The 27878-nt window shown below is 40.2% G+C and overlaps 1 pseudogene; it reads left to right on the forward strand.

The window, feature by feature from the left end:
- The window catches only part of LOC137096856 (uncharacterized), a 131632-nt pseudogene extending 107732 nt beyond the window's left edge, over positions 1–23900 (forward strand).
- The last annotated feature ends 3978 nt before the right edge of the window (positions 23901–27878 follow it).

Consider the following 27878-nt stretch of genomic DNA (forward strand, 5'->3'; position numbering starts at 1 on the left):
AGCATCAGGATGAGGTAACGCTTCTCCTGATGCCAGAAGAAGGGAGAGACAGGAGGTGGGCGATGGTGCTTTGGAGCTCCCTAAGCCCCCGCCTGCCTCTTCCCCTGGGCCAGGTTTCTCCTGTCATTAGGACAGGGCCGCACCTCTCCTGATGCTGGGAAAAGGGAGAGGCAGGCAGTGTGTGAGGGGGCTTTGGAGCTCCCTTGGCCCCCACCTACCTCCTTCCCTGGGCTGTGCTTCTCCCGGAACCAGGACAGGGCCGCTCATCCTATCCTCATGCTGGGAGGAAGGCCCAAGAAGGGCATGCAGCAGGCTGAGAGCACTCTAAGAGGGCTCCCTGCTGCCGCATGTCTTCCACTGTCAATCTGCGAGCTGCGAGCTGCCGCATCCTTATGCCCAGAGCATTGGGAAAGTTTGGAAGGCTGGGCAAAAGTGCCCAGGGCACACCGGCCTTAGTTTGCCCATGCCTGTTTTAAGGGCATACCACACAGTAGCTGCCACCATGCTAAATATCTTGTAGGCTTGTGCATTTCAGCTGAACCTCAATTTGTTCTTGCTGGCTGAATTTTGGGAGGCTCCTGGATCTGTTTTTGTGTAGCTCCCGTAAATGGGTGGTTAGCTGAATAGCTGTTTTTGGTCCGAAGCTGAAAAATGCGGCTAGACCTAGCCCATTGGTGGTAATGGGGGGGGGGGGTTCCTGTCATTTTTAGGGCTATTGGGACAAAAATGACCACACTTGGAGGACACATCAACCATTGTTAGTCCACCAAGTTTCATAATGTTTGGGTCATCACCTGATTTTTAGGAATTTATTTTCTTTTTAGAAATAAAATCTTTAAAAATCCCCAAAAGGTATCCTCTCACTGGCCCCGCCCTGTAACTTCTTCAAGAGCATCAGCAGGGCACCATTCCTTCCTGAGAAATGTCAAAGATGCACTTCCACATCCCACAGCCCAGGGCCCCATGGTTGCACTTGTTGTTTACTATTAAAAAAAACAACAACAGCAAGCAACTTCTTTCAAACCTTTTGTATTTCTTATTCTCACAAAACATACTGGAAGAGGCCAGCAGCAGCAGAAAATATGGCATTGTCCCCTTATTAGAATAACACTCCTGTATGATCTTCTGGGGATTTTTTTTTAAATGCATTGTAGGAAATCTAGCTATGTTTGGGGGAAAATCCCATGTTTTTGGAGCATATTATTTTAATTCTTATTACCTCATCACACTAGAGAATAAAGCACACTAAAGAATGAGTCAACTTTAAATTCAGTTTCTGCCTCCTGCAGAATTCTGGGGTTTGTAGTTTAGTGAGGCTCCTCCCTAAACTACAAACCCCAGAATTCTGCAGGAGGCAGCAACCAGATTTGAAGTGGAATCATTTTCTAGTGTGATGAGGTTCTTAGAAGTTCAGAGCAGGTCACTGGCTTCACTGATTCAGAAAAGTGAGGCAGCAGAATTGAGAGAGAGATGATGGATTCTGTTGGCTTGGTAAATGGCAATTTTTCTCCACAGATTAAAGCCCAAAACTAAGTTTTGCAGTTCTTACTACTGGCAAAAGCCAAAGGATTGTTACTAATATTATTATTACTAGGTAGGTAAAAAGGTAGTAGTTTTATGAGAATGAGGCTTTTTATTGTTTCTTTGCTGGGATTAATAATAACCACCATCATCTTTTAAAAGTATTTTTTGAAGAAGAGGAGGGGAAGAGAAAAAGAAGCTAAAGCAGTGGTTCCCCAATTTATTTGGCCTACCCCCTGGAAATCAATTTTTCAAAATCTTGTCTTCTTTCTTTTATGCTTTCACCACCCCCTTACAGTTATTCATCGCCCCCAAATGCACCTGTGGCCATTACCACCACCACCACCACCCTCGGATCACTGCAGTGGCCACCAGGAGGCGGTAACGCCTACTTTGGGAATCACTGAGCTAAAGGGTGACTCAAAGAAAAGCACACCAAGAGTCAAGAGATGCTCTTTCTTTCTCCCAAGTCCCCACCCACCAATCCTACACTTTCCCAGCTCCCATTAAATAAAACAAATCAAGAAAAAAAAGGAAAATAAAGAAAAATTGAAAAGATTCAATGTTAAAGAGAGGCCAGACCAAGCTGAGCCAAAAAATAAAGCAGAGACAGAGCTGCAAGGCAATCGGTCCAAAGCACCTCTCTAGAGCCAGGATGTGAGCAATGGAGGTACTCGCCTCATAAAATAGACACAGCTTGCGTAAAACACGTCATGGCATTCTTCTATTCCGATTGGCCCAGCACGCAGGGCTCACAGGGAAACCCCGTGTGAGCACATGGCAGTCTATTTGCATGCTGTATGATGCCGAATAGGGGAGGAAGAGCTGTTGCTGCATGCCTGAAAAACAAAAACAAACAAACAAGGCAGCTGACCCCTTACCATTATGGCTAAGCATACAAGACTAATTGGCCAAAGAGAACTGACGAAACCAAATATGTGCACAAGCCTAATGTCTAGCTCTAAATGACTGCTGAACTGCTGAATCTGTCATTTTCAGCCCCCCCCCCCCCCCCCGATAAATTGGGAACCTCCAATTATTTATTTGGAAAACCACTGCTGATGTTCCCAGGATTTTCCTCATCTATTCATTAGGGTTATTTTTCATGAATGTGAATGGAGCTAATATCATTGGCTCTGCCTGTGTTTCCAGATTTTAGATGTTACCTGAAAAGTCCTAAACATTCTGGGGGTAGAACTTGGAAAGCTTTTATTCATTTTAATCCCTCTCTTTCCTCCTGTCCTCCCCACGCCCCAAATACCACTATTCATTTTGGGATATACCCTAGAGGCCCTTCTTATAGTTCTATTTAAACTTTTGTGTATTGTGATATTTTAAATCTATGTTTGCTTTAACTGTATATGACCCATCTTGAGTCCTAGATTACTGCTAAAATAAATTCAATGTCAAGGCACAAAGTTGGGCTGATAACACAAAATATTGTATTTAACAATTCAGATGAATGTCAGGAGTCCAGTTACTCTGTCTGGGAGATAAAATCACTCGAGACATATGCTTATTAACTGGACTATTCTACAAAATGCCAGTATATTTCAAGACTCAGGGATTTTAGGTTCTAGATTTCAATTTTGCTGCCAACAAGATCTTTGATAGCTACAAAAATAAAGGCATTTGCTAGCAAATGAAGCCATGACTTCTGGTTTACTGGAATATGTTCATTATTACAGAGATGCCATTTGCAGCTCCAAAGCTGAGGTTGATGTAATTTTGATGCCTGGCAGTAAGAGAATGTTAGAATAATCCTGCTGTTCAAATAGGTTGTGTTTAGTATTACAAAAAGATAGGGTTGTTTTTGTATGTATGTGTTACAGTTCAATAAGATTGTAAAATACATGCCGAATCCATTCCAACAAGAGTTTCTTTATGACTCACATCTTACAGATCTTTGCGGAGTCTATTAGCCCTGTTGTGCCTTTTGTTTATGAGACCCTCCAGTGCTGTTTGGTGCAAAGCTCTGTTTTGTTTTGTCCCCCCTCCCTTTTCTATTCCTTTTTTGATTTGTTTTACTTTTGGTAGTGTTGTGTGGACTGCGGTTTCACTGACGCCAAAGCATACAAAGTGTGAAGGAGGCACAAGAGCAGTCAAAAGGAAACATTTCTTCATTAACAATTTCCATCTATAATCTATATTGTGCGATGATCAAGAATATGATGTGAAATGAAAGATTAATGCAAGCAATCAATGGGAACTCACTCCTTAGTTAATAAAAGTCAATCAGTTGCTTTGTTGAGGCCTGAGTGATGAATATTTTTGAACCAAACAGAAACCTTAGCTAAAGAGACAGCCATGCCTGTGTTTCTTCATAGGAACACATGACAATATGTTCCTATGAAGAAACAAGGTCCCTTTCACACTAAACAATTCTAACACTTTGATGCTACTTTAGCTGCCAAGGCTTTATCTTATGGAATCCAGATTTTTCTACGTACTTCCATGAAGCAGTAAAAAATATCTACTAGGGAGCTCTAGTGACTCATGAAACTGTAAATCCCAGCATTCTATAGGATTCAATTACTGAAAGCAACACAGGAATGTATGCAATTATAGTTGGCCCTTCATAGCCACTGATTCTGCATTCATGGATTCAGTCGTCCATGGCTTGAAAATATTATGGCACACTATTTTACTATGACATTCTATATAACAAGACTTGAGCATCCAAAGATTCTGGTATCTACGAGGAGTCCAGGAAGCAAACTAAGGGTCCATACACACAAAGTGTGTATATATTTGTAATCTCTCACAAGAGCAAAATCTGGGCTCAGTCAATAAGGCTGAAATCAGGACATTTCTTCACACAGCGTATAGTTAATTATGGAATTTTCTGTTACAAGTTGTATTACTTGTGGAGGGTGGGGCTCTCTATAGTTGCTAGTCAAGATTGACATACACTTTGAGCTTTATGAGAGGTACTATCACTAATCATGGAAAGTTGCTGTTGCATACATTTCCTATTTGTTATTGTTCCACTGTGCTTTTGAGTCCCCAGATGTTTTGGTCTTCAACTCCCAGAAATCCTAACAGCTGGTAAACTGGCTGGGATCTCTGGGAGTTGTAGGCCAAAACACCTTGGGACCCACAGGTTGAGAACCAGTGGATTAGACAGTTCCCCAGATAATTTTGGCTCTAGCTTTGACCTGAGATCTAGTCTTTGCATTTTACTACTGCCTCCTGCCGATAGATATATTATTTTATTTTACCCTTCTACTCTGTCATCTGACTTTTGCACTTTATCCATCAGTTCTGTCCTTGCAACGGATTGCACCAGCCCATCCACCTGAGCCCAGTAAATGTTCACTATATCAGGCTACTGGTTGTTTGCTCAATGGTTGTTTTTATACTGTGTTATGATGTTGTTTGCTTTACATTGCGTTATGATGTAGTTTTATGAATTTTATTGTGCTTATTTTGACTATGTTGATCAGGCTTGTTCCTATGTAAGCCGCCCTGTGCAGATGGAGGTGGGATACAAAAATAAAGTCATTATTATTATTATTATTATTATTATTATTTGTGAGTTTCCCATAAACAACATATGATATCAGTGAAGAAAAAGCTAGACTAAATAGGCCTTCAGACTGATGCAACATGGTTCTTCATAGGTGCTTATCTTGTATTTCAAGGTTTGAACAGCAAGGTTTGTTTTTGAGGCCACACCTAATGGCTATCCTCTATATAAATTAATTTAAATGACTGATCATCACTTTGTGGCAGTGAATCATACCAGTTTATTATACATAGGATAGACCAGTTTAGGGTTTGGGATAAATTTAATATATTTTCCAAAAAAACATTTCTAATAGTTCCTTGAAATCTGCTTCACATCCAAAATGTCTAATCTTTTAATTTTTCATCCAATATGTCCTGACGTTGGTTAATATTATTTTACTAAGTACAACTCAGGAGCCAGGCAATTCTATATTTTAAAAAGTGCTGCAGAAATCTATTTCTCTTTACTTTCTTGCTATTCTCTCGAATGGCGGTTTGCAGAGTGCATCTGGGTGTATGGCTAATGACCCGTGAGCAATAAGCAACTGTTTAAGTAAAATGCACTATGAAAAAGCTTTTACCAAACAGCATTTTAATATTTTAAATAGATTTTCCATTGCAGGCCCTTTGTAACTGGATTAGTTCTCTGATATGTTCTGACAGAGCTGTTGTTAGGGATACTCCATTAACTTTGTCTGTCATCTTATTTTCCCCAGTATCCGGCATAACACCCTTATATTTCATAATTTGTATTGCTATCAGTGCTGATTTGTAAATGTGCAAATTATAATTAACAACGGCTACTACTTCTATTAAATATTAAATCATTCTTGCAGCTTAGATTTTCCACAGCAGATGGAGCCCTGCAGTATGCAAATAGATCTTTCCTTCAGTTGTCAGCAGTTTTGTCCTCAAATTTTGGCTTTCTCTTCCCCCACCCCATTTACTTTATGTTTCCCATAGTGTTTGTGTTAATATTTATTCACTGCGGATTCTCCTCTTCCCAATAAGGATCCTATGGGCTATTGCATTTTTGCATTGTACTTTTGTCCCACTTCATTAAGAGACTCTTCTTCTTAGCGCTGGCTTGTGAAGTCACACACACACTTTTTGTTTCTATCTATGCAGCAATATTTCCCTAAAAGCTATTTTGTTACATTTTAATATATAAAGCAGAATAAAAAAAGGGGGGAGGGAGGGAGGAAGGGGGAATTGCTGGTACGCCTACATAGTTTTTAATTTGGAAACCAATCTATGTGCACAATTTTACCCTCAGACTAAGCAAAAAGCATTTAAGGTTTTATACTGCGTCTTAAACATTCTATTAAATGTCATCAGCTGATTCAGGGGAAATCTATTGCGAAAATATTAGAGACGTGTAGAATGTATAAATGTAATAGATAATCGCTACATAGGGATGGATGTGAAATCCTTCCATTTATCAGGTAACTATAAAGCGGTAAGGAGAAAAAAATGGATAGAATATGAAATTTTTCTGATGGATGCCATCGTAAGGACGAATCTCTGATTTGGGCTGTTTACTGATGGGCTGCTAGAGTAGCAAACACCAGCACAGCATTAATTCAGCCATCTGTGTTTTCTGAGAAATCTGAAAGAGAAGCGCAAGAAGCCAGAAAGCTCAACTGAATGCATCCTATTTAGCTGACATAGTGAGTTATGGCACTATTGGGGCGTTGTGATCTGATTTGGAGTGCATTCCTGGAATTACACATGTGCCCTGAGAATTGCATTCTAAGAGCCAGTATAGAGCAGTGGCTAGTCTCAAATTGGAACCTGGGAGATCTCAGTTCAAACCCCCACTGAACCATGAAACTCAATGGGTGATCATTGGCTGGTTGTTCTTTCTCAGCTGGACCCACTACCCAGGTTTGATGTGAAAATGAAGTGAGAAGAAGGGAGCCATGGCTTCTGCATATGCCCCCTTAAAATCACCAGGAAGATTTTCACATTTATACTTTGCAAATTCAGTGTTGTGAGGTTGGAACGAGTTATTTTCTGCCTCTGTTTGCAGCATCTATCTCTATAATAAAATAAAGCCCTCTTGGAAAGTGAGTAGGTCTCAATCTAAAGCACTAGCTGTGAGTTGCAGGACCTCTCTAAATCTTTGCATAGGGGAGAAATCTCAAGGTGAAAACAATGTTCTAAAAATAAAAATCTTTTTTAAAAGTTGTGCTACTGGTCCCTGTTGTTTCAGACTTCTTTGGGATGCCCACTGTAGACTCCAGGGATTCCTCATCTCCCCACTTCCCCCTTTGTCTTATTTGATGGAACTTTGTTTATTTTGATTGGAATCAAAACTTTGGTCAACTGTAGTTGCAACTTTATCACTAGACATTTTCCCTGGATGTTAGGTTTGAGCCCTGAAACTGAAATTGTGTCTGATCTAAAAGTCCTACTGGGTAACTTGTTCCACTTTGGCTTTTTGCTTTGCTGCCTTTGGTTGCCTTAGCTTTTTTCTAACGCATTAGACTAGTGCTGGTGGTGCTGGGACCAGCAATAAAACTGAATAGGTGTTGTGTTCTAAAGCAGGGGTTCTCAAACATTTTCAGCCACGGAGCCCTTTCTGAAGCAAAAGTCTCTTGTGGAGCCCCAAGGAATGTGTGTGTGTGTGTGTGTATTCCTATACACACTGCACATATCTCACCTGTAGTGCTGTAGTGTACAAAAAAGGAAAGAAAGAACAAATTAATATTAAATATGAAGAACCCTTTTAACCAACATAAACTTAGCAGTATTTCAGTGGAAGACCCCAGGGGCCATCCAGTCCAACCCTCTTATGCCATGCAGGAAAAGCACGATCAAAGCACCTTCAACAGTTGACCATTTACCTTTTGTAATAATAATAATAATAATAATAATAATAATAATAATAATAATAGCAGCAGCAGCAGCAGCAGCAGTAGTAGTAGTAATAATAGGAGCAACCCCAGGAAAAAGTGGGAAAGCTTGGAGGGGGAGGAAGGGGAGGAGGATGAGAGAACCACAGAACCCTTCAGTATGCTTCATGGAGCCCCAAGGGCTCAGTGGAGCACACTTTGAGAATTGCTGGTCTACAGCATCTAGATAGAGTGTGCATTTCTTATGCATGTTTCAGAGTGTTCATGTGGAATGGGTTTTTTCTTATTTCTTAGGCAATAAGATGCGTAATGTATTGTTGAAGACTTTCACAGCCGGAATAACTGGAGTGTTGTGTGGTTTTTGGGCTGTCTGGCCATGCTGTAGCATAATGAAGATGCCAGTCACAGATGCAGGAAAACATCTGGAGAAAATGCTGCTAGGACATGGCCAGACAGCCTGGAAACCACACCACACTCCAGTAAGATGCTTGTCAAAGTCATAAATGAAAGATATTATGTTCTTTAACACCAGGTTCTCAAATGCTGCTCTAGATTCAGTAGGGTACTGTTAGTGCAGATATGGAAAGGGGGAATGATTATATATGGCCTGAATCCTATGGTTAATTTCAGTGCCACCTTAATTTTTTCTTTGGGAGAAAGGTGGCATACAAATGAAACAAATACATAAAATAATCCCAACTGGAGTTGACCCATTGAATCAATGGAATTCATCTATATGTTGATTCACCATTCAACAATTGATTCAATTGTTCCACTCTACTGGAACTAAACAATAAGATTCAGACCTTCTGTATCTTAACAGTGGCGATCTGTCAAATGTGAATATAAGTTCTCATTAAAATAACTGGGCCTTTTCTGAAAATCTCCATGTTCCCAAGTGTCTCTTGATCAAAATATTTTATCTTTCTCATTGGCTGTCATCTTGTTATGTCATGGTTATACAATTTAGAAGAATTCAAAAATAGTTTATTGTACAGGCCCAAACCCATGACAAAAAGCACCACAGGCACAATAGTACCCTTGGAGCAACAGGCAACAAAGATGCTAAACATGCTCCCACAAAGAGCAAAAACAATGCAATGCAAGTTAACAATAATTAAAGTACATTTTGGGAGAGAATCCAGTTATCCCTTAGAGCCTCCTCGGTAGTTGATGGCAATTTTATCTAACTCTGTCTTTCTATCTTTTTTGCAGATAGAGCAAAAAGGGCTACAAGTTACAAAGTCATTTGTGTCGCGCAGCAGAAACTGCACTGTTTCTGCAATAGAGTTCCCTTTACCTTGTGTCATCAAGGATTTCAGGTGTCTTTCTTTTGGATCACTATACAATGGAAAAACTAACAGATAATGCACAGTGTCTTCAACCTGACACTGACTACAAATATATAGTCTGTTTTCCCATGGCACGTCATGGTAGCGACCATCGCAGCTCAGTGAAGGCAATTCATAGGGAAGGTGGCTTGAGCTTAATCAGATGTCTGGCTCTGAAGTGTTCAGTTTTCAGAAAGGGGAACCATGGGGAAAAAATTGAGTTCCTGGTTGATGGCAGGGTTCTTCTTGAATGAATCCAAAATAACCAGTCTCTTAGTCGCCTCTTATTCATGTCCAGGGCAGAATTCAATTCAGGAAGATTGTAGTTGAGTAGAAGGTTTTCTAGGCCGGATCTCCAGAATTGATGGTTACTCATTTCCTCATAGCACAATACTGGAAGACAGTTGTTTTGAAGTGTAGCAATTCATTCGAGATATCTGAATTGGGCACAATCTACTTTTGATTTTACTGACAGACACCCAGATTCAGTGTGCAGAATTGCTGCAGGAGTTCCAGCTGGAAGAGAATAAAGTTTTTGTATGAACTTGTTCTGCAGAATTTCCAAGATTTTACAAATGTTGGTATCCGAACCCCGGATTTTTGTGCCATAAAGCACTTGTGTCAGCAGTTGACTACTGAATTTTTTAAGGGTAGGTTCTATCAGCTGGCCTCCCTGTATATAGAAGAATTTCATTAGGGCACCTATAAGAATTCACTAAAGGAAGCAGAACCTTTATCATACTTTGTACATATCATGTTAAGACATAACTCACTAGAAAATACTATGATGCTTGGTAGAGCTGAAGGCAATGGGAAAAGAAGAAGACTGCATTACAGATGTGTAGAGTCAGTCAAAGAAGCCATGGCCCTGCAAGACCTGAGATGGGCTGTTGATGATAGTGTGATTTGGAGGTCTGTCGTTCATAGGGTTGCCATAAGTCAAAGTCAACTTGACAGCAGTTAACAACAGGAGAAGCAGAATAAAATGTGAGGTTTGTGCTTGTAAGCCAGACCATTTACCATTGTATTCAAGCCTTTTATTCTGGAGTGTGGGAGTACTTGTAGTAGATTTAGAGTGTGCAGTAGAGTCACAGGCAGAACCAATTAGTTTCAAACAGAGGAAGCCTTTTTGGAGTTCAGGTGAAGAAAGGAGACAGGAAGTGTAAAAGGCTGCTCCTTTAGAGTGATGAGAGGAGCTGCAAGAGTCTGCTGAGAGGAGGTGAAATGGGGAAATCCTGTTTTAGTGATGGGTAAACTTTTAACCTGGGGGATTAATTATGGAGAAGGAGATCTATTAACAAGATCCCACCCCACCTTCCAAGCAATAGACTCATGGCTCATTTGGCTCTACACAAGTCATACTTTTTCATTTTCTCATATGAATGCAATCATGTTGTATCTACTTTAAGTGCTGGGACCGAAAATGATGTTGGGCATCCAAACACATATTCTGCCCAACATCTATCTAACAGTAGTACAGTTTGAGCTTTACGCCTTCTTCCCCACTTTGTTATTCAAAAGGCAGGGGTAAATATGTAGTCAATTGAAACCAAAAATCAGCAGTCTTATCTTGCTCCCTTCCCCAACTCAGTACTCAAACTACCTTTTTAATACTATCAAATCTATTGCATGCATAGTGACCATTTATGTACACATCATTAATAACAGGGTAGGGTGAGAACCCATAAGTAAAAGTGTAAAATGACTCCAGAGTGGAGTGGTGGTGATTGCAGGATTTATGACAGTGTTACGGGCATCAGTAGGTCTATTCCATCTTCAGGTGTATATTGGAAATTTGCAGGTTAGTTCCCTCCTCATCTTCACATGGTTCCAGAGTTTGACCCTGGCAATCTGATGTGCATTTTGACAATGTGGTGAGTCTGCTATGAAAATTAGAAGAAAAATCTCCTGCTTAAGAGCATTCTTGAACACGAGGGTCCCCCTCCTTAAATGGTGGCACTAGAAGACTAACCCAGAGAGAATTATCTTGGTCTGTCAGAATCTTAAATAGCTGTGGAAACACAGAACTCAGTGGAATTTGCTGCCAAATTAAGCAATGAGTAATGAAAACGACTTTGTGTTTCAGATCATCATTCACTGAACTGTAATAGCTTCAATAGCACAAAATTGAATTCTAACAAGTTAGGGTCTTGACTTTGTATATGTTGGGAGTGTGTGTATGAAGCTGGCAGCAATGCAAACATGTAAAACCCTAGTAAGTGGTTGATCTAAATGTCACAGCATCCACAGTGTAGTTGTACAATAACGTTGTTGGTTCTTGTTATCACCCCAGTTCCGTATATGATTTAGGAATTTGGTAGCACTTTGTTAATTTGAATGTTGTGAGTCTTACCATAGTTCCCAGACCATAATACTATGGTTGCTAAAGCACAGGGCTTGTCCCCAAGTCTCCATTTTTCATGGGTTGTCTCTAGGTGGCAGATTTGGGTACCTATTCCCCAGTTTTGGGAAACTTATCTCTGGGAAAGAGGAAAAAGCTGTGATCACATGTCCAGCTCAGCTTAGAGAGCAGCATTTGCTACCATTTCCAAGGTTTAATTGATTTGTTGCTACAACATACAAAGTCCCTCAGCTCTATGTGTATATGTGTATATGTGTATATGTACTTCCTCTTTCCCTTCAAGTCATGGTGGCACCAGTATTCATCCTCCACATTTTAACTAAACGCAATCAAGCCAGCATAATTTTTCTCTTTTTTCATTTTCTCTTCATCTTGATGTGAGAACAGTTTTTTTTTTAGCTAGGATTTACAGACATGAAAACACATTCTCTTTGTATGATTAAATGGTAAGCTGTGAGCATTTGTTATTGGTACTTAATATAACCAGGAACTTTCTCTAGGTCTCGGGTTTTGACCCAGAAACCTCAGGGTCTGAACTGGCAATCCTAGTCTTACATGTTCTATATATGTGTATATTATTAATGGAACAGAGCTTTTAAAAGATACCTGATTAGATTAGGACTTCTAGAATTACAAACTTCACATGTTCACAAACTTTACCTGATGCATGCCATCTAACCCTAGGACTTAAATTGCCCAATAGACTTGAAGTGAGGATAGGTATCCATCATGGGTGTGTTAAATAAATGTAGTCCTATTCTTTACACTATCCTCTATTGGACAGAACCAGACATTTCATAGTGAGTAAGCATCAAGACAAGTATGAGGAGGTGGAGACAGAATTGGACATTGCAGACTAGTGAGGTCACTGAGAAAAGAAAAGCCATTAAAAAGATTGCAACTGATGAGGCAATCATTCCCAAAATAACCGGAGAGCGCATATCGTTTTGTCAGTCTGAGTTGGAAGGATGACTGATGTCTGATTTGGAGGAACCCATGCTTTGAATTCTGAACAGATTAAGCCATCTATGGAACTGTTTGGAAATAATCCCATTGCTCTCTCTGATTGTGGTATCACTCTGGGAGACTCAGAAGAGTGGGAGACATGCGGCTGTATGTTTTTAAAGGGTATAGTATTCAAAGGGGGAGAAACAGATCAAGTCTTTGTTTGTTTCATACATTGAAGAGATGTATGGGAGATGCAAATTTGGTGAAATCCTACTTGTACAAGTAAAAAAAAAAAAAAAGGAAGTCCAAGAGCCTGATCTAAAATGAGTAATCCCAGGGCAAGTAACTTTTTGTGGCTGAACTGGGGCCCCATGATGCAGATCTGTTAATTCCAGTAGCTGCTGAGGACAGGGACAATGCTGGAAAAGCAAGAGCTGAAAGTTGTGATATGACCAGAACATGACACAGGTTCCATTTATAATGCTTAGGCTGTAGGTATCCCAACCCTGGTCCAGTCTTTCCTGTCCTAGCTTATAACTCTCCTTTGTAATAACTACCTAGGGAAGGTTTCTTGTTTAACAAATTATACTGGCAGTCCCTGAGTTACAAACATCCGACTTGCAAATGACTCATAGTTAAAAACAGGGATGAGACAATAGGAAGTGAGAGAAATCTAAAAAAACCCAAAAAACTTTATTTTTGGACTGTCCTATCTCCCCCGGGGGACTCATGACATATCAAGCGAAATATTCAATGCCAATATCAAAACATTACAGGAATAAACATAATACAGAATAATAACAGCATTGTACTAATCAAATGAATAAACAAGTACATTTAAAAGCACGGTCAACAATAAAACATCTAACACAGCACAATTAAAAATTGGGTAAACATCTGGCCGTTAGTTGTTCTTAACTGTACCATAATGGCCACGAAGTACAGATAGGACAGCCTGCTTTTTAATGGCATTACTAAAGTGCTCTAATCCTCCTCCTCCCAAAGTGCAAAGGTGCATTTTAGTAGTTTTTTGAAAAAAAGTAGAGCGGTGACCATTTTTATTTCTTTCGGAAGGGAGTTCCAGAGGAGGGGAGTGATCATGGGGAAGGTCCCCTCTCCTGTCTTCACCAGCCGCACATGTGATGGGGATGGGATCAAGAGGATCTACCCTTAAGAAGGGAAATTTACTCCTGAAAGAGTTATCGTAGGGAAAAGGTGTTGCAACTGAAGCTTTATCACCAATCTTTGTTTCCACAACAAGCCATTTTTTTTTTCAAAATCCAATATTCACAGGGACAGTAAGTGAGGTAAAAATCTAACCTGTCTTGTGCTAATTTGGAGGCTACCTGTATTGGTATATCAGGCTGTTCATAATGGCCTTCTCTAGCTCCAAGTGAGAAAGTAGAGGTCCTCTAACCTCTCTGTACTGAAAGGGATTGATCCACTGTGCAGAAGTATGGTAGTGCTGTTTGCCTTTGGATGAGACTGATTAGATGAAGGGAAGTGTATCATTTAGAGAATGCACAGACATTGTCTTTCATGGGTGTGTACTTTTAACTTAATAGGGATTTTTTTGATTATTTAGCTAATCTCCTCCCATGACACAAAATAATTCTTTCATGCTCCATAGTTTGGGTCTTTTGCATGCAAAATTTAAGAATCAAGTTACACAGGATTGTAAATGCACCTGTTTGAATCCCATGTGCAGGATTCTTTTCTTTTTTTTTTTTTGGGACTAACATGGAACATGCTCAAACTTGCCCTGCGTCAAGGTTTGTGTGGAGTATGACTTCTCCTTTATCATCCTTCTACTGAACCCTCTGCTTCTCTTGGTGAAAAGTAGTTCACTTGAAAATGTAGCAGCAAGCATTCATTTATAGATGATTCCATGTTGTGTCACAGAACAAAGGGTTGTGAATTTGCAAGGCATGTCATTGTAGTGAAAGCAAGCTGAAAGAAAGGTGGTTAACTCCTCTTCAAAGTAGGGACAAAAAGAAAGTTCAAAATATTTTTTAAAATTGACAAAATGTTTCCTTAAATGATGGGGAACCCTGGTGAATTCATTTATAGATGGAGAGAATATTGGCAGTTTAGGGGTTATTTTGCACAAAAATGTATCTTTTCTGCACAGAAAACAGTACTTTCTTTGTGGAAAACGAATTTCCTTTTCAGAAAACAAGATTCAGCAAACCACCTGCAGCAAAACTCTGGCTGATTGATAGAACTGAACTATACCTCTGTCAACCTACATGATAGGAGCCCCCGGTGGCGCAGTGGGTTAAACCCCTGTGCCGGCAGGACTGAAGACCGACAGGTCGCAGGTTGAAATCCGGGGAGAGGCAGATGAGCTCCAGCTCCTCATGTGGGGGCATGAGAGAAGCCTCCCACAAGGATGATAAAAAACATCAAATCATCCGGGCGTCCCCTGGGCAATGTCCTTGCAGATGGCCAATTCTCTCACACCAGAAGCGACTTGCAGTTTCTCAGGTCGCTCCTGACACGACAACCCCCCCCCCCCCAAAAAAACCTACATGTTCTCAGAAATCAGAAGCAGGTCAGATCAATTATTATCATTCACATTCAGGGACTGCTGAGAATCATAGAAAATGTGTGTAAACTCTCTTTTTAAAATAAAAAGGATAAAGTTATAGATCTTGTTCTGGCAAATGTAAATTCTCCAGTGGCCTTCATATTTTCCTGCAAAGCACTTCAGAATTTTCTGAAAAGTCAGTATGTTAAGTGGCTACAAAATAAAACAAATGTTTGGTAGTCCTAAAAGAAGATTAACCTTTTGCAAGGCAGTCTGTTCTTGAAGGATGACAATATGCAAAGAACATAGAATTCCTCACCTCTGATTCCTACAGTACCATTGAAATTCATTTATGGATTACTATATTACAAAGGCTTATACAAGAGTTTTGGGGGCTGAGGGCAGGGGTCTAGTGCATATATAAAATAATATCGCAATGTCCTGAAACACTTATGTCCATGTACTACATCTATATAATGGAAGCAATTATAGCTTTTCTAGAGCCCTCGTCATTAAAAAGCAAGACAGAGAAATGAAATGTTCACCTTGACAATATGTGTTTATTTTTTCCTTCTTTTTAATTTAATGAAGACTTTCATTTCATTGAAAGGGCATCTTAAATGGCAAGCATTGTGGTGAGAACTACACTTCTATGAAATTTCATTAAGTCTATTTTTAAATGGTGGTGGTGGTTGTTGTGTATCTTCAAGTCCTTTATGATTCATGGCAACCCTAAGGAGACCTATCACAGGGTAGCAAGATTTGCTTAAAGTGTGCTTGTCTTTGCCTTCTTTTGAGTCTTAGAGAATATGACTTGTGTAAAGTCACCCAGTGAGTTTTCATAGCTGAGTGGGTATTCAAACTCTGGTCTTCAGAGCTATGATTCAGCACTCAAATCACTATGCTATGGTGATTTTCTATTTATCAGTACATGTACATATGTATGTTCTGTATTTTACATGTGGCTATATTTACATGCATAACTGAAGATTGCTTCCTGGTTTTTTGAAGTTGTTTGTGCCTTCAAAAAATTTCCAACTTATGGTGATCCTAACACAACCCTATCACAAGGTATTCTGGGGTTTACTGTTAATGACTTACTCAAGTTCGCTCCATGGGTTTCCATAGTGGGAATCAAATCCTGGGACCTCTTCACATGGTACAGGGGGACTCTCCTGTTGCGCCAGCAGTTGCCGGTGAAAGGGAAGGCACATGAGGTGCCTGGTGGCACTCTGTGCGCCCTTCCTCCTTCCCCATCACATGGTGGGGATGGGACAGGGAGTGTTGGCACCTTGTCCCCCTCATATGGGAGAAAGGATGGTGATGTGCGTCAAATGTTGCCCCACTGCCCTTTCCCCCAACACATGGGGAAAAGGGGAGGAAAGTGTGGGTAGCTCTAAAGCTACCCAAAAAACACTTTCCTCCCCACCTTCTGATGCCTCTCCTCCACTGCAGAGGGAATGTGGCTGGGGCCTGCTGAGCATCATCTGATAACATTTGGTAGTTTGCATCCAGGCTCAGCCAAAATCTGCAAAACAGGGCTATTTAGCCCCTTGTGAAGAGGTCCCTGGTCTCCAGAGTCATAGTCAAACCACTACATAATGCTAGCTGTCTGCTGTAGTATAATTCTATATGATATGTATGCTCTGTAACAACAAATCTACATGAAATGGCTTTAATCTGATAGAAAGAGTTATTAGAGGATCAATGCAGTCATTTGAATCTGACAAACATAACTTTATGTGAGGATAGAAACTTTAGGGTAACAAAAGGGTAACAAAAATTTTACCCTAAATATCAGAGCTTAGAAAATTTACATTTTTGGATTATTATGGTCAGAATCTTTTCAGCAGCCTATCCAATGATCATGTTGGCTTTCGAATTCCAGAGTGTTACAGTTCAAAAAAGTAAAATTTACAAACTTTGTCAAATAGCACTTGATAGATGCATGATTCATTCTGTGCAAAGGATGTGGCCGCTACAGATCAGTGTGTCCTTGTTCATCCGCTTCATTTTTGCAGGGTTGACTGACAAAATGTGTCATTTCTGGAGATGCCTTCCATTCTTTTGGAAATTGAAATTTGTGCCGTGTCATGGCCTTGATGGCAAAGGAGGGCAGTTACCTTAGAGGAAAATGCTTTTGCCACAACTTTCTTATATTAAGATCTCATGTCATCGGAAGGAAAGAGTAGTGAAAGTACTCCATGAGGTGCACCCAAGAGGTTTTTTTTGCACCTCAGCTTCCCCTCTCCTCATGCTCAAAATCTCCCTCCTGTACATTTCTTGTTTCCAGATAGTTTCCAGGTTGTTATCCCCCAAAATGGACCCCCAGATCAGATGCTGTTTTTAGGCAAGGTGAATATTCTGGTCTATGCAGGTAAAGAAACTGGAGAGGAGGAGAGATGTGTACCTTTTAAAAACATGATTAAGTTCTATCAAGAGTAATGTCATCATCATCATCATCATCATCATTTAATTACTTATTAATCGCCCTCCATCCAAGATGCTCTAGGCGATTTACAAGCTAAAATTGTAAAGGATAAAAATACATACATAGATATTGATAAAATTAACGAAGTAATTTTTTACTAGTAAAAAGCCAGGTCTTAAGTGCTAGGGTAAAAGGCCTTAACTCACGCATGGCTCTCATATAGGGCGGCAAGGAATTCCACAAGGCAGGGGCAGAAAGAGAAAAAGTTCTGCGTCTGGTCCTTTCCAAGTGCACTTCTCTAGGACCCGGTATATAAAGTAAGTCACGTTGGGATGGTCGTTGCGACCTCTGATGATGGGAGAATGAGAGACAGTCCCTAAGATACGATGGACCCCGGCAGTAAAGAATTTTAAAGGTCAGAACTAGCATCTTAAATAGAGCAAGGTAAGCAGTTGGAAACCAATGCAAATGCCTCAACACTGGTGTTATATGGCATTTCATGGGTGTTCTTGTGAGTAGCCTGGCTGCCGCATTCTGAACAATACGGAGCTTTCGGGTCGTAGACATTGGAAGGCCAACATACAGGGCGTTGCAATAGTCCAGCCTAGATGTGACCGTGGCATGGATGACTGTTGCCAGAGCCTCATCAGATAGGTAGGGGGCCAATTGCCTTGCTTGTCGTAGATGGAAAAAGGCCTAGGTTCTTGTGGGTTTTTTCGGGCTATAGAGCCATGTTCTAGAGGCATTTCTCCTGACGTTTCACCTGCGTCTATGGCAAGCATCCTCAGAGGTTGTGAGGTCTGTTGGAAGTAGGAAAAATGGGTTTATATATCTGTGGAATGGCTGGGGTGGGGCAAGGAGCTCTTCCCTGCTGCAGTTAGGTGTGAATGTTTAGCTGATCACCTTCATTAGCATTTGAAGGCCTGCCTGAGCCTGGGAAAATCTGTTACTGGGAGGTGTTAATCTGTGCCTGGTTTTTTCCTCTCTGTTGTTTAGCTGTTATAATTTTAGAGTTTTTTAATACTGGTAGCCAGATTTTGTTCATTTTCATGGTCTCTTCCTTTCTGTTGAAATTGTCCACATGCTTGTGGATTTCAGTGGCTTCTCTGTGTAGTCTGACATGGTGGTTGTTGGTGTGGTCCAGCATTTCTGTGTTCTCAAATAATATGCTGTGTCCAGGCTGGTTCATCAGGTGCTCTGCTATGGCTGACTTCTCTGGTTGAAGTAGTCTGCAGTGCCTTTCATGTTCCTTGATGCGTGTCTGGGCGCTGCGTTTGGTGGTCCCTATGTAGACTTGTCCACAGCTGCATGGTACACGGTAGACTCCTGCAGAGGTGAGAGGATCCTTCTTGTCCTTTGCTGAACGTAGCATTTGTTGGATTTTCTTGGTGGGTTTGTAGATTGTTTGTATGTTGTGTTTCCTCATCAGCTTCCCTATGCGATCAGTGGTTCCCTTGATGTATGGCAGGAACACTTTTCCTCTGGGTGGATCTTCATCTTTACTCTCATGGCTTGAAAAAGGCCTGTTTGCTGGCAGCAGCGACCTGAGCTTCCATCTCCCTTAGAGATGGACCCAAACTGAAAGAAGTGTGGATTTCAGAGGAGCATGACATGAAAGCAGCTAAGGACATTATTACATGCAGTTCTTAAAATGGATTCTGCTCTCCCAAACCTGTCCTGCTCGAAACTGGAGTAAGTCTGTCTAGCCGCTCCTCTTACAGCACCAAACCCTATTGAAAAGTACTTGGAGAAAGCTCAAAGCATGTTTAGCATAACACAGTTGCAGGGGTGTAACTCCTCCAGTCGGTGTGTTCCCCATCTTAGTACATGTCTCCCACTTTTTGTTGGCTTTTTTTCTGGTGAGAATTGTAGAACTCCTTTAGTTAAGAAGTTTAGAGCCACTCCTTTTTGTACTTCTGGGTTTCAAAGTACTGAAGCAACGTCCATACAAATACTTAAATACTGATTAGAAATGCAGTTTCTTGATTTTAAAAAAGAAGCAACTGGGATGAAAGGAGAAACTTTTTGGCTTTGCAGCCAGACTTCTTCTCTATCTGCTTACCAGTAGTGGCAATAGCAGCAGACTGGGGGCAGGCAACAGCAATATCCCACAATACAAGACATTAGACATAAAGTCACTACATCCCATTTGAAGACTGGTAGCCTAAAATTGTCTTTGACTATTTTCATCAATGACTGCTTCAATGTGAATTGAAGATTGATTTGCAGCAGATATTATGCTATGGTTTTTTTTTTCCATTCATAGCTAGGGAGCCTCAAACAAGCCCCATGCCATTATGTCCAAAGATAATTCTTACCAGGACTCCAATGGTGTCTAGATATTCTGTTTAATTGATTCAGATTCAGGGCAAACTGCACATCTAGGACCACATGCAGCCACTCAAGACTATTTTTGTGATTCCTCCAGACTCTCTGGGATTCCTTTTGTTTGATAACAAACAAACAGTGATGAATTGCTTATCCTGAAAGCTGCCAAGTGTCGCCAGTTACAAGGTATGGTACCTCCAATCATGGTCCTTCAACCTCAAACCCTGTGTCCTTGTGAAATAGTGTGATTTTTTATGCCTCATAGCTATCAGTCTCCCAGAATTTGCCATTTTGGTTTACAAAGATCAATCGTATCCAGTAATCAGATCAACATCCACATTCCCCTTAAGGACACATTAAACATTGGATTATCAGAAAGTTATTACAGAAGAATAAGTTGCATTTTATAAGTTTTCAGCCAATTATTTACACAATCAAATCAGTAGCTTATAAATAACATTTCCTATTGAGAAAGAACATAGACTTTTCAGTCTAGCCACATAGTTTCCTTTTCATATCATGCAGGGGTATTGGATATCTTATTCAATCCGAATGTAGAATCATCTGCTGAGACACTATGCATCTTTAAAGTAGTATGTGCTATATATTGTTTACATGCATATCTCCATTCATCTCTATATTGGAACTAGAAGGAATTTGTTATTTCACTTTCTACCACAGGCATTTCAATACAATACAGTATTTAATAGCTATCACTAGCATTACTGAATATGATGCTTATCTTAGGAAGAGCATGGCGTTGTCCCTATCTGATCTAGAGTTCGCTTCTATACCAAGTCTATCAACATCCTTCTTATCTATACCTCTGTCTATCTCATACTTAAAATATGCTGTCTTGAAGTTCTTTCCTACTTATGGTGACCCCAAGCTGGAGTTGTCTTGGCAAGCCTTGTTCAGAAGGGGTTGCCTTTGCTTTCCTCTGAGGTTGAGGGAATGGGACTTTCTCACGGTCATTCAGTGTATTTCCATGGCCAAGTGGAGATTCAGACCCTGTGCTGACCCTCTCATGCTGATTCAAATAAATTGGACCTGAATTAATCAAAATTCAAACTAGTAATAATAAGTAATAATAGGTTAACAACTAACAATTTGCTGCCTTTCCATGACATCAAAAAATAAGATTGCCTCACATTGAAAACATGACACATTTACCAACTGACTACATCACCGATCACTATGATGATTCTGAGTACACCTACTATAGCAGCTGTGATAATTGCTAGAAGTATACCATAACTTTCATTTTGTTTAAACAACATATGTTTTCATTGATCACTTAGCCATATTTAATAACAACAGAACCGATCTAGTTAAAATTGATTTTTCAATATGTAACTCATTGTAAAATTAAGTACACCCAAGTTATTGCATTATGAAACACACTGGTCTATGAAACTCCTGTATCTAAACCAATAAAAACAATTACATCATGGCCAATTGCTTCCACTTTGTTCATCCTCATTTTCCACTTCCAACAATCACTTCAACTGGAAACCAGTAGGTCACTTGGTCACCCAGACAGGGCTCCTCCGGGGGATTCTATTCCCTGTACGTTAACATGGCATGCTCTTTTCCCTTCTCCTTCTGTGTTGCTTGATCACTCACGATCTTGTAAGAAAACCAAGACATTATAAAAATCCACCCAGACAGAAATTTTAGTTCTGAAAAAACAGGACTCCTCTAGAAAAAGGAAGACGTACAGTAGCCCTACCCAAAATCTATTGCCTGAGTTGGCTGGCTCACTCTACCCAATGGCAGAACTCCAGGATCACAATTCTAACTTTTCTTTATACTTTCTTTGTCAAGAAATATAAACCGAGGTGAAGGGAACAAGGACAGTGTAGACATCCTTGTGTTTCTAGCATCATATCATTTCCCAAGCTGCTGAACAAGGCTATATGCTAATGCAAATCTATCTGTCCAATTGACTTTAAAACTACTGGGGGAAGAGGGGGGAACTAGTCTTAAAAACGATGATGGGGTGATTGGGGGGGGGGGGAAGGGGAGTTTGCTATGTCTGAGACCATCAAGACTCTAAGACATAATTTGAAATGATAAACATATCCATTTTAAGGCACATGTTACTTTGCATAGTTAATATCACTATAATTAGTCATAGTTCTTGTAATTTATTGGAAAGAGTGCTCAGCCCCTCTAGTGTACTAAAGTGATGAATGTTGGTAGTGCAACTTCGGAATCTGGAATCAAGAAAATTAGTAACAGTTGGAGAATTAGCATGTAAATCAATAATATCCTTTCCCTAGCATCTTTAAAAGCCTGGGTATATATCATATGCTGCAAAATGAAGAGAAGCATGGAAGTTAGAATCATAGCCCACACGAAATGCTTTTGGTTCAGCAAACATTTTTTTAAAAGAAAAAGAAACCTTCTGAAACATTAGGGTAAATCTCTAGTAAATATTTAAATTACGTATAACTAGTCACAAATAAATTAAGCTGGCTTTATGCCTTGTCTCTAATGAGAAGGGCACCACGTTCATTGGAAACGTGATTAGTATTATTCATTAAGAAATAGCAAAAAAAAAAATCCTCATTTGTATCTTATTATCACTATTCTGCATAAACTAACACAATTTGTCATGAACTCCCTCATTTGCTGTATCCTCAAAAAAGCAGATTATGCTTATTTTTCATTTGGACAGTGGAAAATCAAGCCAGGTGTTTGGCAGCACCAGAGTGTTCAGGTGTAACTATGCCAGTGATGGTACATTACTAGCAGCGTGGATGAAGAATGAGGCATGGAGAATCATGGGACGGAGGTGCCTGGAGGCCCTTCCCTTCAGAGTGGTCCTGCTGATGAGACAGGTGGTGTTGTTCAGAGAGAAAAAAAAGAAAGAAAGAAAAGAAGAGAGAAACTTTTTTGTAAAGTCAGCTTTTCACCTTCAGGAAAAGTGCTAATGACTGAAGCTCCTTTGTAATCAGAACTAGATGGCTATCAGTCATCCTGTTATCGAATGTTCTCAAGTAGGCAAGTATAAGTTGAGTATCCCTTATCCAAAATGCTTGGGACTAGAAATTTTTGGGATTTCGAGGTTAGTTATTTAAAATTATTATTTTGGAATACCTATATTAGCATCTATGTACACAATGAGATATGATGGAGACGGTACCCAAAAAGCAGGCCACAGGCTGCTGCTGCCATGTTGTCAGAATTCCCCATCACCGTTGGTGTCCATTGGGGTTCAACCCACTCTCCCATCTTTTTCATTGCTGCAATGGATGCAGTTACTAGAGATCTGCAGAAATCAGCACCTTGGACTTTGTTACATGTTAACGATGTAATGCTTGCTTCTGAGGACAAAGAAGAACTTGAACATCAAGTGAAAGCATGGTGTGATTGGTTGGCACAATTCGGTCTTCGCCTCAATGTCAAAAAGACAGAGTACTGGACAACCAATGAGGAGGAGAGTGGTACTATCCAGGTGGATGAGGTGGATCTCTCAAAAGTCAATACCTTTAAGTATTTCAGATTGATGATAACTTCAGATGGCAATCTTTTTGATGAAGTCACCACATGGATTAACTTGGATGAAACGGCACTTGGTAGCAAGTGTACTGTTACAAGATGGTGCCCGATCACCTGAAATCAAAAATCTATCAAACTGTCATAAGGCCTGCTGCAATATATGGAACCGAATGTTGGCTGGCAACAAAGGAAGCCGAACGCTGTCTCAGTGTTATGGAGATAAGGATGCTACTACTTACAGCTGGCATCACTCGCCTTGACCACATCCACAACAATGACATCCAGCAATGCTTTGGCATTGCTACAATTGCTGACAAATTGCTGAGAATCACACCTTAGATGGTATGGTCATAATCTCTGAGATGAAGATGAGTCAATGCACAAGATTGCTCATAATTTAGAAGTGCCTAGCAAGAGACTAAAGGGATGACCAAAGCAATGCTTGCTGAACGATCTGAAGACTGCTGGCATACACCCTTATCAGGCACACAATTAGTTGAAATGGCGCAAACAAACCAGTAAAGCAGACCCCGCCATCAAGCAGGACAAATATCAAAGAAAAAGAAGAAATTGAGATCATACCCAAGACTAAACACAGAATTTGTTTGTTTTATATAGAATCATAGAGTTGGAAGTAATGACAAGGTCTAACCCCCTGCCATGTAGAAATGCATAATCAATGCATTCCAGGCAGAACAGAATAATAGAAATATTCAACTTATACATATAGCCCAGAGATAATTTTGTACAATATTTTAAATAGTTTTGTGATTGGAACTAAGCTTGTGAACATTGAACCATCAAATAACAAAGGTGTCATTATGTCAGCCATCAGTGTGGACAATTTTGGATATCGGAGCATTTCAGATTAATGAATTCCCAGTTAGACATGTCCAACCTTTAGTTATATTTGAGTTTATTATAATGCAAACAGAAGAGAACTTTGAAAAACTGTATACTCCCATACTGATCAGCCCCCCTCCCACTACTGCCAGGTCAACTCTCTAGGCAATTCTGGAATTTGAAGTTTAGGTTGGGATATTTAGAATTCTCAGACAGAACGTTTTAGAGATTCCCCTTGCATGCTTGGCATAGTTTCATTTTAAGTGCCATGTTCCCATCTTGTGGAATCCTGCAAACCTCAATTTACAGAGGCATATTTATAATTCTCAAGGTAGATGCACTGGAGGAACCCAGAACAGATCTCACTGAGCTAGATAGTCCTCTTATCATACCTAGTATAAGGCTGCTTCAAATGTCTGAACGTTTCAAATTCCAACGTGCTCTTAAGATCTTCTAGTGATATGCATTCTTGAGATGTGGAGATACTGCTTGCTGTTACTTTGACAGTGATTTCTTGGTGAGGTCTTTTGCCATTTGTGACAGTTAGATGTAGGGCTTCAATTTGATAGTTCAATTATGCTTAATGAAGTTACTTAATGATATTACATTCATGGTCATTATAACAGTAAAGTTGTCACTTTGAGACAAAAACACAACATAAGGACCACTGAATTAGGAATGAAATGCATGCATGCATGGGGACAGGAAGCAAGCAGATGTTGTAGAAACTATATTATTAAGAAATACTTTAAAAGTTTCATGCTCCTGAATCTCTTAGATAATGTTGCTGAAGGCTGGAAATGGTTTAAGTAGGAAATACAGCTGTTTCTGATCACTATTCAGACAGTTGATACTTCAGATTAGCAGAAGATAACATTTCCCTCAACAATATTGCTATAACCAAGACATTAAGTGGTTGCAATTCCTCTGAGCTGTCTCCTGACGAGGGAGTCAGTTATGATTCAGTCTCGCAAAATCTGAGTAAAGTTGCTTTCTATAGAATAAAGAAACAATAGAAGTTGAAAAAAAGTACCTTTCCCCCCTCAATAACAGTAAAAGAAGCAAATTGTGACTGTAATTCTGCCACATTTGATTTCTAAATGATAGATGAACCATTTTGGAAAGCTAAAGTAGAGTTGGCCATACATGGGAGCTGGTAACTTCCATATTAAAGGGTGGTGAAAGCTTAAAGGAACTATCCAAGGTAATGAAACTCAAATCCCTAATAGGTCCCGTTCTTTTGAAGACCCTCTTTTAAGTTCAGAGTAAAATCTGGAGTAGATTCACTACGTTGTTAATATCAGAGTTACTATTCACTACTGTTGACCTTTAGGCAGAATGACATAGCTACCTCAGATAACTTTTGTTGATGACTTATTTAATTGTGATTTTTTAAAAAAATGTCCAGATATAGCTGAAAAGGCATTTGTGAGGCTATTTTAGATGACAACATCTTAGAATCATAGAGTTGGAAGAGACCCCAAGGGCCATCCAGTCCAACCCCCTGCCATGCAGGAAAAATCACAATCAAAGTACTCCCGACAGATAGCCATCCAGCTCTGCTTAAAAGCCTCCAAAGAAGGAGCTTTCATCACACTCCAAGGCAAAGAGTTCAACAGTTGAACAGCTCTTACCATCAGGAAATGCTTCCTAATGTTCAGACGGAATCTCCTTTCCTGTAATTTGAACCTATTTCTCCAAGTCCTAGTCTCCAGGACAGCAGAAAACAAGTCTACTCCTTCTACCTTGTGACATCCTTTCAGACATTTAAACATAGCTATCACGTCTCCTCTCAACCCTTTCTTCCATAAGATAAACATATCCAGCAGCACTTTAAGCTGCTCCTCATAGGGCATGGTCTCCAGTCCTTTGATCAGTTTAGTCTCTCTCCTCTGTACACATTCCAGCTTGTCAATATCCTTCTTGAATTGTGGTGCCCAGAACTGGACACAGTGCCATTCCAGGTGAGATCTGGTGAAAGCAGAATAGAGGGCTGTAAATGATAATCATCCTGGCTGTAGAGTGAGGTAACAATTTTCGTCTTCTGAGTTTGGATATTTTAAGACATCTCTGTAGGGGGCTGGACATCGAAGACAAAAGAATTCATAAATAGGAATCCTGTTAGCAGATTATGCTTGTACACTCACAATCTGTATAGGGGTACAGTTAGTTCTCCTTACTGCTCTAGGGGTCCTCAAACTAAGGCCTATGGGCCAGATGCAGCTCTCCAAGGTCATTTACCCTGCCCCCACCCTAAACTTTAGACTTAGGGTCAAGTCTGAAACAGCTTGAAGGCACACAACAACAATAACAACTCTAATTAACTTGACTATCCCATCAGCCAAAAGCAGGCCCACACTTCCCATTGAAAGTTTACGTTGGTTAAAATTGTTCATCATTTTAAATATTGTATTCTTTCTTTTCTTTATGCACTAAAATAAAATATGTGCAGTATGCATAGGAATTCATTCGTGTTTTTTCAAACTATAGTCAAGCCCCTCCCCCAATAGTCTGAACTGGCCCTTGGCTTTAAAGTTTGAGGGCCACTGATCTAGGAAAAAGAAACATTCCCCTAGGCAGTGGTTGGTGTTTGTGTGAATCAATGGCTTCTGCTTCTCCTCCAAGGGCTCATTCACACTACTCAGTTATAGCTCTAAAATTCCCCTTCCACTGCCATTGAATTCTGGGATTTGTAGTTTAGTGAGGGACACTTAGAATTCTCAGCATGAGAAATCTTCTGATACTTCATCCAGCATTCCATGTGATGTTGTCGTGGCAGCTAAACTGGAATCATAGTGTAGAGAGAATAGGCCCCAGAACATTTTGAAGTGTAATGAAATGCTGAGAAAGTGGACAAGAATGTTGGACACTAGCTTATAGTGAATTCATTCAGTTCATTCCTGTCCTTGAGCTCAGGACCTCTTATACCAAATTCATTCAGTTCATTTCCTCCCATGAGCTCAGGACCTCTTATACTGTTTATAAACTAGAAGAGAGAAAGAAAGCGGGAGATGAGTGAACAAGGTCATCCAATAAGTTTCTAGGCTTAGTGTGGGGGCATGAACTGAATCTCTCAGGTTCCAATCCTTCACTACCACAACATCCAGTTCTCTTCTTAAGCTGTTCTCTGGTTAGCCAGGAGTAAATTGTTATGGCAGTATTAAAAAAAATACTCCGTTCCATGTGTCGGAAGGCCAGTGATGTGCAGATGGGTACACTGGAGGTGGGTCGTTGCTCCTTATGATCAGTAACAGCAGGTAAGAACCAATTAGCTTGGTTTCCTTTAAAAACAAATCCTCGCAGTTTTCGCCAGTCTTTTTCTCCTTTCCCCTCCCCACCGAAAGATGCCAGACCCTTAATGGGGGAGAAGGAAAACTTATGTTACCTCGGCATTCATTAGAATTGGAAATGGAGAGTCACTTTTTTTCTAGCCTGGAGCCAGAAGGTGGGCTATCTGGGAGGCAGGGTTGATAGCTTTTGAATACCACATGAAATCTATAGATACAAGGCTGGTGTCATATGACAAGAGCCTTAAGCAGATGGATGGCAGTGTGTGTGCACTATAGGCTGCTGTTAATTTACTAGCTCGAGATAATGCGTCTTTAAAATTTTAAAAAAGTGAGTCACTGCAAAACAGACTGAGGCTATAGCTTGCAGATTGCAGGATGTAGATGGGTGCGTGATAGCAGTGGTGTATGCTGTTAGAAAA

Source organism: Anolis sagrei, chromosome 4 (assembly GCF_037176765.1).
Source record: "Anolis sagrei isolate rAnoSag1 chromosome 4, rAnoSag1.mat, whole genome shotgun sequence".
Classification (NCBI taxonomy): Eukaryota; Metazoa; Chordata; class Lepidosauria; order Squamata; family Dactyloidae; genus Anolis; species Anolis sagrei.